Here is a 15,683-nt window from a genome sequence, read left to right on the forward strand (position 1 = left end):
TCATCTGCGCGGTAGTCCACGTTACCCCCCGATTTACGGATGTGTGAAACAAGTCCAACACAGCGAACAGTACACACAGAACCACTAAGCATCCGCGGTGTCCGCAGTTGTCGGTGTACATTTCCTTTTGTGAGTGTAACTAGGGCTTTAGGTCCAGAGGAGAGTGTGGTTATGTTATTGGGTTTAAGTGAGGGAAAGATTGTGGTAAAACCAACTATAATCGCAATATAATCTCCTAATTTGGACTTTTTCCTTCTTGTCCTATACCTCATAAGCCCACAGACGTGCTGAGTGTACATGACAGGAGAGTGAAGCGCCGCTAACAGATGAGATCAGGCAACCAGCAGCAGTCCAATCTCTCTCCATGTTTTTTGGAATACGGCTTTCTCACTCTTCTCACTTTTCACTCGCATTCCCTTGCGGCCGTTACACTGTGACACCCGTCATAACCCCCCGAGGTGCACTTATGTCTTCCACTTGGGTGATTACTAATGTGTCAACGGGTGTTGGTGTCACTGAGATCCGGTACTCAACTGTGGCCCCCCCCCCTCGGTGGCTTCACGGTGGGGACACTAACGATTACATATTCGAGAGTTGTACCATGGAAATCCATATGTGTTCGATCGACTGCGGCTCCGTGCGCAGAACGGCGTGTACCTGTGAACGCGAGCGAAAGAAATTAAGAGAACGCGACACACATGCTGCTCAGGTTGAAACATTTGGGACGCACGCTGATTACTTCCAATTTTCCTTCATTTGGTGGGCGGGCGCGTCTGGAAAATTCCATAAATGGATCCTGATGCTTTTGGCCTTTAACGGCATCTGTTTGACCCCCCCCCCCTCCCCCCTCAGAGCAACAAGCTAATCCGTCAGGGTGAAAGGATGATGCTGTTCTGACCGGAGAAACACAATCCAACACAAAGTGTGACACCGACAGAACAACGAGGGTGCGTTGCTATGTAACTGCGGTCGAAGAGTTTCACTAATGAACCGTTATGAAAAGCAAACAAAGATATTTGTTAGGGGACATCAGGGACGTTTCTTTTAACACCTGCGCATATGAAATAAATATCCTGTTTGATTGACTGCTTCTTAAAACAAGCGACCGCGACAAAAATGGATACACGAGATCCACAGTTTCAAACTCATCTTTCCTCGATTCCATCCAAAGTAAATGAAGAGAAGTGAAGAAAAGAAATCCCATTAAAAAGAGCCGTTTCCGTGACGAGTGCTGGACAGAAAAATGAAGACTTTCGCTTAAACACTTATTGATTTTCTCCCCCCCATGCCGTGTATACTTCCATAGCAGAATCTTTGAGTCCATAAAACGCCTACTTACTTATTTCTTTAGAGAATAAAAATGCCAGGCTTCAGAAAGCCGTGGCCTTGAAGGGAAATACATATTTGGCTTTACTATAATCATAGCCAGCCTCAGCTTAATTTCGGTGTGAATCCGTCTTTTGCTGAGTCATTTCAATGACGTTATGGAGACAGATCCTTGAGCTGATTCAAGTTTCAAGTTTCAAGTTTTATGATGAACATAAAGCTGATGGGGAGGGGGGGGGGGCTTTCATTAATACACAGAGAGCCGGGTTGAATGAATTTATGGACACATTTGGAAGTCCAGACTCGTCGGCAGCGCTACAAGGAAACAAAAAGGGATGTAATTACGGAAAACATTCCCGGTCCACAAATGTCAGTATCCATTGCATACTGATGTCGTGCATCATCCATCTCGGGACATTGAATGCAACATAGAATCATTTGCTCGATCGCGAGGAGCCAATGTGAATAAGAGTAATCAGTTGATGGCTATGTTTTTTGGAGTGGATTTCTGCTTTGACAGTTCCTCTAAATGTGAAAAAGACTTCACTTTCAATCAGTGAAACCAGCGAAGCAGCGAATGCTTAAAAAGCCGGCTGAAGATGAACGGAAAACCGCCGACAATCACCGACATTTAAAAGCTGCCACTTGATGTCACAACTTATACTTTTTTTCTAGCCTGCCAGTGTAACGGACTTATACTGGCCAAGGAAGAAGTCGAGTCCGCAGGTTTATTTTCCAGTTTTCATTCCTGCTGACGACATCCATACATCAGCTTTACTCATAAATATAAAACTCGGATCTCTAACAGGACTACGTTATATATATATATTGACAAAAAGGGGGGAAACAGCGACCCCTAGTGGACAAAATAAATAACTGAGTAAGTTAGTGACTTTGCGGAAATTAACACAAAGGAAGAACGCATACCTGCTGACGACATCCATACATCAGCTTCTAAACATACCAAAACAGAATTTATACCAATTACCACTAGTTATACTATACGGGCAAAACATACGACAGGACGGCCGGACGTGTCAAGGCCCAATGGCGCCAAAGAAGCAATGAAACAAAAGATACCTGTTGCGTGTTTCTAAGATCGCCAAAAGATATATTTGAATCATCTCTTGACGATCTCAAAAACACACAACAGGCAGACACCGCGATCGCAACACAAACGGCCACACTTGCCAAAAACATAACAACACAGTGAAAGACGATCTTAGCACACAACTTACCCTCATAAATACAAAACTCTTATGAGGGAAAGACGGGAGGAAGCTCAAGAGGAACAGAAGAGGCGAAACTCAGCCTCAGCAGAAAACAGATTTTTAGAAATAATGCTACTATATAAAAACTAATTCAAATAAAACTCACACACACTCAACAGGACTGTTGAACAAACAAAACGAAACACAATATATTAAAAACAAGAAATCATAAAGGGCACTTTGAACTCCGTTACACCAGGCCGGATTACACTTCTTGGCATTCAGTATGTGCACAGGGCAAAATGTCACGCTGTCTTTCTATTATTTTTCCTCTTTTCATCATTTAAACCAGGGGTGGAAATATATATATATATATTTATTAGAAAATCTTCACAGAGCTACCTGCCGGATAGTTCTGACCGTTTCATGTTTTACATGCGCTCCATACAAATGCACACATGTGATCTTTGAATGTATTTATTTCCTTTTTTTACTCCTTTCATGAGCTTCTCTGTTCTCTTTTTCCAAGGTGTCCAGGTTTACGTTCGCATGCTTGTGGTGTATGCATGTTCCGTTATCTACCTTTCCACATGCTCACGCTAAGATATAATAGTGTCAAAGGAAACGCGCCGAGTCTGTGAACCGAAATTACAGCCGGCGAGATCACAAATCACGGAATCTGAAATTACGAACGCCATGAAAGCCCTTCACCGGCGTACGAGGACGCTGAGGGGTAAACAAACCTTGGGTCTGACTGCATGCACTGATGGCAGAGGGTTTTGTTTGTGAGAGCTCTGGGTTTTTGTCGAGGCACTCGGCAGTTCATCAAACTGTCATTCTGGGTCTAACTATGTGACACAAGGAGAGCAACAAGCTCCCCTCCCCGACCTTCCTCCTTCCCGCTATCTGTTCAAATCTACCTCTGTCGTTACCTCCTGTCTCTCTGTTTGCTCTCAACTTCGACAGTACAAAGCCCACATGCCTGTTTGCTAGGACAACAAAATATAACCCCCCCCCCCCCCCCAATTTTGCCAATTCTCCTGTTGTGTGTCTTAAAGCACACACACACACACACACACACACACACACACACACACACACACACACACACACACACACACTTTTGTTCGCCACACTTTCTCCCCCTCTCTCTGTGTGATCTCCCATATTCTCTCGGCTTGATGTCGTCTCTCGTGCCGTCTCCCGCTGGGAATGTGTGACGCCAAAGCATCCACAAGGGAGTAGGCGCAGGGGGGGGGGGGTCGAGAACGACAGAGCAAAGGAAGAGAAGCAGCATGGAGGCATGGGGGGGGGGGGAGGGGGCAGAGGGGCAGGTGGTGATTTACAGAAACAATTGAGGATGATGGTGTGTACATGATGTGCTGTAAGGCAGGGGTCCCCAACCCCCGGGCCGCGGAAAAAAAGTGAATAAATAAAGTTGTAATTTTTTTTTTTTAATCAGTCGGAAAAATATATTATTTTGAAAAAGGAGCGGATACACCCGTGTGTACGTCTGAGCCGCGTTCAGGAGTCTTAAAGTTCGGGTTTATCACTGCAGGCGAGTCTCACGCGCCGAACCCTCTGCTGGCGGCACATTTCAGTGACAAAGAATCTTAAAACATATTCAACCTGCTCAATGAATTCTGTCACTTCAGGGAAATGACAACTGTTTTCAAGTTGGCCGATAAAGTCGCTGCTGTGTGGGCGAGTGAACAGCGGAATATTCTACATGTTTCAGACGTTGACCGGGTGGAAGAGGCTTTTCAAAGAGTTTGAGCGGTACTCCAACCACAAAAGACCCGACTGCAAAAGAATAGACCTGCAACCCATTTGTAAACAAACCCACCCGGTGACTCGAGCCCGTCTGAGCTAGAAGAAAATTTGTTCGAGATGCAAAGGACGGTGGCCTGAAGGGACATTTCACACAACAACTCTGCCTGTTCTAATGACAGCGACCAGAACTCGGTTAGGAGCAGCGGACCAAACACACGTCTGTGTCGCCGTCTCCATTAGCGGCTCGTTGCAGGTAAACAAGCGCACGGCTCACACTAATTCGGCGTAATGATGAGTTGTAGTTTTGGCACTTTATGCCCTTCGTATAATTGTATGACGTCATATTTATTACGTCATTTATATTGCCGGTCTGTGAAAATAATTTCTGACACGGAACCGGTCCATGGCTCAAAAAAGGTTGGGGACCGCTGCTCTAGAGCCCACAAACTCCAAAAGCCGGCGAATCACCAGCCAATGTCCTTATTCTGACATATACTTGGTCCATTTTGTCCATCTTGCTATGTATGTGTCCTTTCTTAGTCTCAGAAGGAAGGTCATTTTTTCCATCTCGTGGATTTCTTCAATAGTTTCAGTCCAGTTTTCTATCGAGGCTGGGCCGTCTTCTGACCATTTACGAGTGATTTGCTGCTTCTGTTTAATATTCTCCGGAGGTACCTGTCATTTCCAGTTATTTCTTCTGGTAGATTGCCCAAATAAAGTGATTTGCATGTAAATAGAATCTGCTGCCCCAGAATATGTTGCATAAGTGTCCAAGTGCTCTCCCTGAATGTTTGTATTTTGGGGCAGCTCCAGAAGATATGGTGGTGATTTGCTCTCTCCCCTCCACAATTTCTCTAGCACACATGGTTATGTCATTGAGTAGGTCTTAATTTTTGTGTAAACAAAGAAACAAACTAGGTTCTTCCAGCCAAATTCACGCCAGTACATAGAACAGGAAGTAGAAAATGCGATTACACACATATTCTCCCATGCTGACTGATATAATACAATATATATATATATATATATAAATGAAGAGAGCGTCTAATATTATTTTGGGTTTGATCGCGGTTTGATCGCTGTCAGCTAGTTCAGGGATGAAGCATTCTAATCTCCTAGACATGATGGATGAATAGAGTTTGTAATCCTGATTTAAAACCAAGATCGGTCTATATCAACTGCATACCATTTTATCTTTGCCCTCTTTTGGGATAACAGATATTATAGCTTCACTCAAAGAAGGTGGAGCTGACATTTTCTCAAGGGTCCAAGTACTAAATATTTTATACCATTCAGCTGATGAACCAACACTTCCTTGTTGGAATAAAGGATGATCTTATCTTTAGTTTACTCGTCACAAGGAGGAAGTACTACGAAGCCTCGTTGCTATGTGGGAAATATAGAAACCAGTGTTTTTGAAGTTTGACCCAGAATATTCACGACTGCTTCGATTGTGACGCTTTTTGTTTGTAATATGTCTGATGTGGGTCCCCCAACTTTATGGAAGTGCAGCATTTCTGGAGTACCCATTTAAAACATGGCTACAAAATGAACCAGAAATCAAAATGTTTTAACTGAAATAGTTCTTATCATATGTGAACTGATTTGAGACGTTTGTATATATGATTCTAATTGGGATTTCCTTACTTTTTTCGGCACTAATGTGTTATATATATAACTACCCGTTCTCACTCCCAATGTTAAGTTGGGGCAAGATTTGGAACCAAACGCAGCAGGCAGATTTCTCAAAAAAACTCGGGATTTATTATTAATAACTAGCAGAAACAGGGACAAGAACCGGACAGGAACAAAAACGAACAGACACAGAACAAGCAGAAAGACACAGGCTAAATACACTGGGGTAACGAGACACAGGTGGAGACGATCAGGGCGTGGCAGGGAACAATCAGGACCGAAACAGACAAGCACAGGGAAGGAAGCGCAGGGAAACAGGAAATGAGACAGGGACTTCAAAACAAAACAGGAAACACTCCAAATCATAACACCCAACGTGTAATCTACCTCAGCATGGACAGTACAGACTGACAGTACCAGTACGTTATAAACGTATAACACGTGGGTGTGCTTCGTCTAAAAATACTGAACTTATTCTTGAAAAGCCCTTGTTGACCCATTTTACCGTGAATGTCCATTAGAGAAGCTATAGTGAGGTTGTTGGCACAGTGTGACGCCTTTGAGCTGTTTTAAAACTAACATTTGAAGCGCTGGCTTGGGAAACCTATGGCAGCATTGAAACTTTGTGACTGTAAAGAGCAAAAACCAGCTTCAGATCAGATGTTTAAGCACTGTGAATAGCTGGCATGTGGTCTCAATCCACTGGACAGGAAGGTCCCAGCAGCCTCTCTCTTGTTGATGCTTGTGGATTCTTACCCCACCATGTAAGAAACATCAATGCATTCATCTGAAAATAGATTCAGGTGCCTCGCCGTGTAAGTATTGTGGCCGAATGGAGCGGATTCGTTTTGATTTGCAGCTCGAGGACCAGTGCGATATCCCTGCTAATTCATCCCGGCAGCAGCATCATGACAGCTGAGCTGGGGAGAGTTCGGGAAACGGGTGGAAACGGTTCTGATGAATGACTTTCAGAGGACGGCCGCTAGCGATCGCAAACGGTGTCCCGGTCCCCCACAGGCCTCATACCTCCCATTTGCCGCTTGGGAAGAAATGAATGAATGGCCTTTTGTGAAATGAATAGCCCCCTTTTCTGTCTGACATTTACAAATTAATCCTTCTTGTAAGGGTAAATCCATCCATTTGTTATATTAGTTGTGGAAGGGTGATAGTGAGGTTTTCTTATACGCACACACGGGAGTGGTGATTTAAGATAGTTATAATAAATGTGGTCGCGGTCATGGCTATATAGGAAGGCGTCCAAGAATACTACGTGCAATTCCGCGTTGATACATCAGACCAACAGATAATCTATCATCCAGGCTCTGATTCATAATTATCTTCTAATCTCACTCGCTGGGGCGGCTTTTCAAATATCAGGGGGGGTGTAGCGGCATTGCCATTTGCACATTAATGTCCGCCCTCCCATGAGCCAGGCATCAGCTCGAGTATGGACGGACAAACGTAAAACACACACAAACGCCACTGACAGAACTCATGCATGCTTTCAAACCAACATCAAACCCAAAGGGCAATATATATCTCAATATATTTATATATATATATCTCTATAAATAGATATACACTTGTTTTAAATAAACGCCCCCTCCCTTCCCTGAGAGACAGGATAAAAGGTATATCAAAAACTTCAACCAGATGAAATCCTGTCACATCCTCTTCTTGTCAGTCTCCAGTTAAAGCCGAGACGAGCACCGGCCTATCAGCTGCTTCTCAGCACAATATTCAGAAGGACAGGAATCCCTGATACAAAACACTCCTTTGATTTCTTGCCTGCAATTTACATATTTCCAAATTCTGTTTGTTATCCTTGTCCAGGAACTTGTTTCGCACGAAATCCACCGGCAGCTTGTTAAAATACGGCAAGGAGTTGAGTGCGAGTGCATATTGTGTGTTACACACGTCAAGGGGATGTCAGAGATGCTGCTGTGAAAGCTGGACTAATGAAGGTGGTCGACAGTAGTTCAACTGGCTGGCCACTGACACACACACACACACACACAAATGGATCTTCCAACATGGGCCCTCTGGAGATGTATCTACTGAGAGCCGCGTGACGGCTTCCATATTTTCTGATTATCTGCTGTGTTTGGGTCTGCTGGTTATTGGGTGTGCTCCGTGTGTGACGCTAATTGCTGCCATGATTGATGTGCTTTTTTTGTGTCCCTAATAACTGTTTGAAGTTTGAAGCCGCCTGAACCCGGTTGTCCTGAAGTAAACCCGGGAACAGAGAGGCGGAGGTTTGATTTCAGAGAGCCCGTCTCCCCGGTGATGTCTGTAATTCTTCCCGCGCACGCTACTTAGACGAACCTCATCGGTGTTAAAATTTGCATCGGCTCTGCTTATGCTTATTAGGTTGTGGCGCGGAATAATATAATCAGGCCCTCCTCTCGGGTTGCCCGAAGACAGCTGCTCCAGACCCCTTGACGTTGAGTGTGAAATGAAACAACAAGCGCTCAATCAACAGACCTTCCACCAACTTTAGCGCAGGGCAGACCTGTTTGCAATGCGCAGCTCATTTACATTTAAGGCAGTTTTCCACGGCTGTGATCCCGAGTGTCTCAGAGTGACAGAGTAGATATGTGTTCATTCTCAAATACCAATGCTTTGAAGAGGACAATGTTTGCACCGCTGGTTCGAGGGTACTTTTATTACCTGATATTCACGGAGCAGCCAACTCTTCCACCGCAGCTTTGAAACTGCATTAAAGCGCCGGTTCAGATTTGTATTCATCTATTACTGATAGATCTAATCATTCCTGTCAATCTCCGGCCCTGAAAAGATTCCCTCTCCTGGCCATCAGCAGGGTCAGACTGTGGTTGCGAAAAAAAAAGTTTGATTGGATGGATATGAGACGATAACTTGATTCATACACTATGTTGATCTGCACTTCACACATTTCATTTATTTACACTACACACATACACACACTTTGCATTTTGCACACTCTGTCTATATTTAATATTTTTATATTTAATTTCATTTTTACACTGCAGTCATTAGTATTGTATTGTGTATGCATATATGTTGTATATATACATATATATTTTATTTTGTATTTTATATTTTACTTTGTATACTTTACTGCTACTGTGACGACAAATTTCCCCTTGGGGATTAATAAAGTATATATCCTATCCTATCCTATCAAGTTATTTATAAATGATGATGGCATTTAGGGTAAAATAGAGAATAAGGCAGGTTTTGCTTTAAAGCGTGACCTTATGATAAACGAGGTATAGCCACTACCACCACTACTACCTCTACAACCAGTCCAAAAATATGGTACATTTTGATCACTGGTGGCAACGACCAAAATGCCAAGTCTGTTTCTACTGAAACGACGCTGTAAAAGAAGGTCGGACACATTCAAGTCGTCTTTCCAAACAAAAAAATGCATTCTTAAGGTCAACCAAAGATAATATTCAGCAGTCTGAGAATCTGATCCGCGCGCGACCCTTTTTATTTTGGCTAATTTCGACTGCTGAATGAAGACTCGTATTTTTTTGAGAATGTCAGAAAGCCTTTTGTCCCCCATGTCTTACAGGAGATCTCCTGAAGGCCGCTGACAGGAGCAGTAATTACTGCCACCAATAAATAAATTCAAGAGCTTCATAAACATGTGGGATTGAGAAAGAGAATCTCAACCTATCATGTTATCGCAATCTCTACATCATCATTAAATCAAATGTGGACATGTATTATGAAAGATGTTGTTCATTATTATATCTTTGCAGCTTCTCCTACATCATTATTTTGGTTTACGGACATGACCCCATAGGGTTGAAAGGTCGCTGTATGTTTGCTGCATACATGATGAATTGTAACTCATTTTTAAGGTGAAGTCGTCTTTCTTTGTGTTTCGGAGTTCTTCTCTGGTGGCCAATAATCGACTTTTTGCAGTTTTGAGTTTGGCATGGATCCATGTCATCACTTATCAACATATTCTTAAATGAAGGTACGTTGAAGTGTTAGAGAGCACCAGTCAACTACTGCAAGTTGAAGCTGAGGTTCAATAAGAATTCATAGGTATGTTAACACAAAAAAAGACAAACACCCTTGTCTCTTTCCTCTTGGGTCTCATTCTCTATATGCAAACGCACATAAAGACATACACAATAAATCCAAACAAACACATATGTCGGGCGAGGTGAGGCGTCCTGCTGACTCCACACTCAGCCACAGAGATGCTCACCTCCCACGGGAGTGCTGACCAGGAGAGACGCAGCCATCCGTGAAACTGCGGCGAGGAGAGGCGGCGAACACAAGTTCAGCCAAAAACATATCCTCTAGGCATCCTGGTACTCCTCCCCCAACACACACACACACACACACAATATCTCTTTTCTGTACGACTCCATGTGCATAAACTACTCTGTGAATAGATCACTTTTCATCACACAGTCAGGAGTAAATGATTATTCTAATAATTGTAATTGTCTGTCTCCAAGAGTCCCTGTCCTCTTAAACTGCACAACCTCTTTTTACAACTCCTCCGAAGCCCATTCTGTCATTTGGAGCCCGATGTTATATTTCCTCTCTGATATTGACTACAAGGGAACCATCCTGTAAAAAGCCATTAAGGTCGTCCCATCAGCCTAATTCGCTGCTTGTAAGTGGGTACTGGCCCGGCACAAGACACGTTCCATATGTCTTATTCATGTGTAATTACTCCGACCGCAGTATCCATCATTTTCACATCATTAAGGGTCGTGTGTCTTAGTCGCAGAGTAAAGTGAAAGTTATATTCTTTAATTCGTGCCACTTTAATAATGGATTGTCTTTGTGTTGTGAAGGGTTGGCCGATATTGAAGAGAGGTGAGAACGTATCCGTATGATGGCTTTATATCTGATTGAACTTATCTTAATGGGGGGGGGGGGGGGAGCAAAGAAGATTGATGAGAGATGTAATTAGGATGGCTGCATATAAAAACACTGGTCCATCACTTAGACAAGCTGACAGAGTATACCTCAGAGCCTCTCCTACTCGACTGAAGTCGTTCGTGTACGGAAAAGGTAGAGGGGAGAGAGAGAGAGAGGGAGGGTGAAAAAAAGAGAGATGGAGATGGAGAGAAAAGAGACAGAGAATGAGCGAGGGATGCTTTCTGCCAAGGCCGTTCATGGTGAACAAAACTCAGCTCATGTTTGATTGGTAATATTTCATCCCCACAACACACACATAGAGTTTAATCCCACAGGAAAACAGTTCTTTTATCAACAAAAGAAACACTATGAGAACACTTTGTTTCCACTGGCAGCTGCTCCGCTCCTACATGGAGCTTTAACTGAGGAGGGGTCATTGCAGCTCAGAGAATCTGATGTTATGGGAATCAACGATTTTCTTTTAGAGATGAGATTAAGTATATTTCTGAGAGATTTGTTCTTTTTTTTTTGTACACAAAAAGAAAAAAAGAACAGCGTGCAGCATCTCCGTGCCAAGAACGACATGAAAGCCGGTTCAGGTCCTAACATAATAGTAAAACACTGCCCCCGTGTGATCACTGTTTGATATGAGTTCATGCCAGCAACAGTGGAGTTATACACGCTGGCATGCAACATTAATCGCTGGAAAGCCTTTGAAAAAAAGAAAGTCGTAAGAAGATGAGTATCAGGGATACCAATTTCACTAATTAGATTATGGGGTTGTTTTTAAATGGCGATTAAGAGAAGAGAAGCATGCATTAGATATAATGGTATCTAATTTAAGCCAATGCAATTTATTTTCTTTTTTTTAAGCGCTCCACTGAAGATGCTATGATGAAATATAACTGTGATGAGATACAGCTACGCATGAAAAGAGAGCACCTCCGAACTTCTGAGATGAAAACGGGCTAATAATGACGAAGAAGATGAGAGAAAGTCACAGACAGATAACTGAACTTCAGAGTTAAATATTTAATGGCCCTGTGCTGTCACCACTCAGAGGGGTGTGTGTGTGTGTGTGTGTGTGGGGGGGGGGGTCATTGCAGCAGTGTAGCCTTTTTTTTCAAACTCAGACGCCGTCATGACCACTTTATAACCGAGTCAATGCGGTACACTCAATCAAACTCATTTATTAAACCTGACATTTGAAATCCATTATTTTGGTTCGGTTTGCTCACACAGGGTCGGGCAGCCGCAGCAGCAGAAGAGACGCAATTACACTGAAACATTAAGGTAGCAGTGGCTGCTCACCACTGTGTTGTTGTGCGAGTGCCGCCTGATGGATCTGAACCTCACACCAGCTAATGAAACGACACAAATCAAACATAGGTCAAGCTCCAACGAAAGGATGGAGTGAATCACAAAATGACTACATATTAGCTACCAGCGGAGGCACAAAAATCAATTTCCATCTAAATGAGTGACAGTTTAATTAGGCTAATTGCACAAGGTGTAAAATAACTGTTGCTTCATAAGTGATCCAAACTAATTAGCACACACTCAAAGTTGGCAGCGTCACACATTCAGTTAGTCTTTGTTCTCTGCGGCTGCAGCCCACATGATGATCTTCTTTCAAAAGAGATCATTTACGAACATATAATTTTTCATGGTAGGCTATATGCTTGAAGATCATTACATTACACTCTCCCTGATACAATCTTTTCCCAAAGGCTGCTTTAAATGGCGAGGCCGGCTCTGGCATTTGATTTTCTTTTCTTTGAAACGATTCTCCTCGCTGCCTTCCTGCAGAGCTCACGGTACCCTCAGACGGATGCTCTTGAGGAGAAAGGAGAAGGGCGTAACCAGAGCCGTGCACCGGCTGATTCTGTTGACAATGCTGATGCTGGTAGAAAGGCAATGGGCAGGAATGGAGCAGGAAACAGGGATTTGGATCACTGCTCTGAGGGGGGCTCGGGTTCTGCTCCGGGACGGAACGGCTGCAACCTGAACCGTCGCTCTGCAGGGCGTTTCACTTCACTATTGACCCGGCCCGAAGCCAGAGCTCGTGCACAGCGCACAAACACAGACAGACACACCGAAACAGACTTTCTTGTGCACACAGATGGTTGAGAGAGACAGAGAGAGAGACGGAAAGGACAGAAAGCCCCAGAGACTGTGGGAGACGGAAGGCAATCAATCAGCTCTCCTCCCCTTCTCTTCTTCCAATAATGGAGTCCCAGGGCCGTTAGTGGCTCTTTAGCAGATATAATAAAAAGGCCCTAGCAGGAGTCCAGCGGTCACCTCTTTGTGAGTGCTGCTGCCAATTAACACATGACGAAAAATAAACACACTTTATTGATTTGCTGTTCATGAGAAAAGTATGACATAAATGAATAATGCATGCGGTTAAATGAGTTTGTCTGCTCTAAAGATGTGGACGTGCCTTTAACTTGCTTTCTCTCTAATAGCCATCAGGGGTCCACTGGTTGCAATAAGAGGATTTGAGTGTACACTACCGTTCAAAAGTTTGGGGTCATCCAGACAATTTTGTGTCTTCCATGAAAACTCACTTTTATTTATCAAATGAATTGAAAATTGAATAGAAAATATAGTCAAGACATTGACAAGGTTAGAAATAATGATTCATATTTGAAGTATTAATTTTGTTCTTCAAACTTCAAGCTCAAAGGAAGGCCAGTTGTATAGCTTATATCACCAGCATAACTGTTTTCAGCTGTGCTAACATAATTGCACAAGGGTTTCCTAATCAGACATTAGTCTTCTAAGGCGATTAGCAAACACAATGTACCATTAGAACACTGGAGTGATCGTTGATGGAAATGGGCCTCTATACACCTATGGAGATATTTCATTAGAAACCAGACGTTTCCACCTAGAATAGTCATTTACCACATTAACAATGTATAAAGTGTATTTTTGATTAATGTTATCTTTATTGAAAAAACAGTGCTTTTCTTTGAAAAATAAAGACATTTCTAAGTGACCCCAAACTTTTGAACGGAAGTGTAAATAACTTTCATTCGAAGATCACCCGACTTCTCATTCGATTTATTCCCTCAGTAAACATTGTAAACATGAGTATAATGTCTCAATCGCTAGTTTCAAGTCGTCTTCAACACATCATTATGTTCATTTCGTACATTTGGGTCCCATTTAGAGTAAAATAGACAATAAAGCAGGGTGTGCTTTAGGGCGGGGCGACCTTGTGATTGCGCTCTGGGTGTTCTCAGTATTTTCCTCTTACAACTTTAAACCTTTCACAGTGTATTTTCAGTTCATGAAAGTTAATTGTAACATTCTAGTCGCCTGAATATGTGTTATTCAGTGTTTGCTTGTAGTTAGCTCAACTCTATCGTCATTTCTCGTTCCAAAAAAAACAAGATGGCGACGGACAAAATGCCGAACTCGAAGCTTCAGAAACTGTACTCCATAAACCGATGGGTGACGTTACGGTAACTACGTCCATCTCTTATGTACAGTCTATGATGTGACTCAGACTTTCCCACGTGCCAGGAGCATATCTAACTTATTTGCGATAATGCAACTCACTCTTTTTAATTTTCATTTGTTTTCTCTTCATTTTCTTTGCTGTACCTCCAGTTTACCCCACGTGTCTACTTTAATTTGGGATTTCCCAGAATGCCCTTTGACAACTCCCAGGGAATAGGCTGATTTGTATTGTGTTTAATCAATAAAAGGATTAGATAATCTGCTAAAATAGTTAACGCGCTCCTGAACACTGAGCTGTATCGGCTGCTACCAAATAAAACATACTGTGTGGTTGCATTGCGTCTGCCGACTACTGGAACAAACCCACTGCAAATAAGATGGATATCAAAGCCTTCAAAGATTCCCGTCATCTTTGATTTTGAAATGTAACATCACTTAAAATAGCTCGGCAGGCTATTGCATCATAACAAATCCATCCTGTTATCTGCAAAGATAGGACAACAAACACCCTTCACATCACCAAACGACGCAATGGGCCCAGAAAGACATCACAGGCGTCTGTTTCTAAGCAGCGGTGAATTACAGGGCAAGCTTTCCTTTAATGACTCGTGATATAATCTGTTCTTTAACATTTTCAGAACTACACAGTAGTTGCTCTGCAACTGGGCAACAAGTGAGGAAGTCTCAGTTTATAATTGCTGCGTGGACGTGCGTGAGCTGAAGGAAAAATCCATGATTATATTCGTGTGAGGCTGCAACGCAGAAAGGTTCAGCTTCAAGTGAGACAACTTCTAGAATTAGTCCCATTAGACCTGACAAGGAAATAATTACTTGTCACTTGTGTTGCTTGTGTTGGTCAGTTCTTTAACCTTCATGCAATAACGGCGACGCCGATACGAGCAGGCACGCACACACCCTTTCAGCAAATGATGAAACCGAGACTCGCATAATGAAAAGGTGACGCGGTGTTGAAATCTTCTTTAACGACATCTTTTTTTACAAAGACACAATCATGTGCAAGCGGATATTAATCATATATCGAGCTGATATCTGCACGAGTGACGTACACAGGATGACTGATCGGGTCTGAAAAGATGTGCAACGTGACGATGTGACCTGCATTCTATCTCCATCTGATGCAGAGTAAGACATTATGAAAGCAGGACCAAGCACCCTAGCGGTCACGTCTCTCATTGAATACCGCCTGGTCGCTGCCTCCCTCTCATGGTAATAAAACGGCAGACTGCACTGCAGTCAATGCTCCTTGTCTTTTAAAGAATCATATCAACAGAGGATGAAGGCCGCCCCTATTTCATCTCAAGGACATTGGCCATATAATCCATTTTATTTCCCTCTGTGATACTGATTTCCCCGACCAGGGCAATTTTC

At 43.0% G+C, this 15,683-nt stretch overlaps 1 protein-coding gene across 3 annotated transcripts in view; it reads right to left on the reverse strand.

Moving 5' to 3' along the window:
- Window positions 1-15,683, reverse strand: part of asic1b (acid-sensing (proton-gated) ion channel 1b) — a 170,807-nt gene that overhangs the window by 36,056 nt on the left and 119,068 nt on the right. The window lies entirely within an intron of this gene.

This window comes from Pseudoliparis swirei, chromosome 18 (assembly GCF_029220125.1).
Source record: "Pseudoliparis swirei isolate HS2019 ecotype Mariana Trench chromosome 18, NWPU_hadal_v1, whole genome shotgun sequence".
NCBI classification, from domain to species: domain Eukaryota; kingdom Metazoa; phylum Chordata; class Actinopteri; order Perciformes; family Liparidae; genus Pseudoliparis; species Pseudoliparis swirei.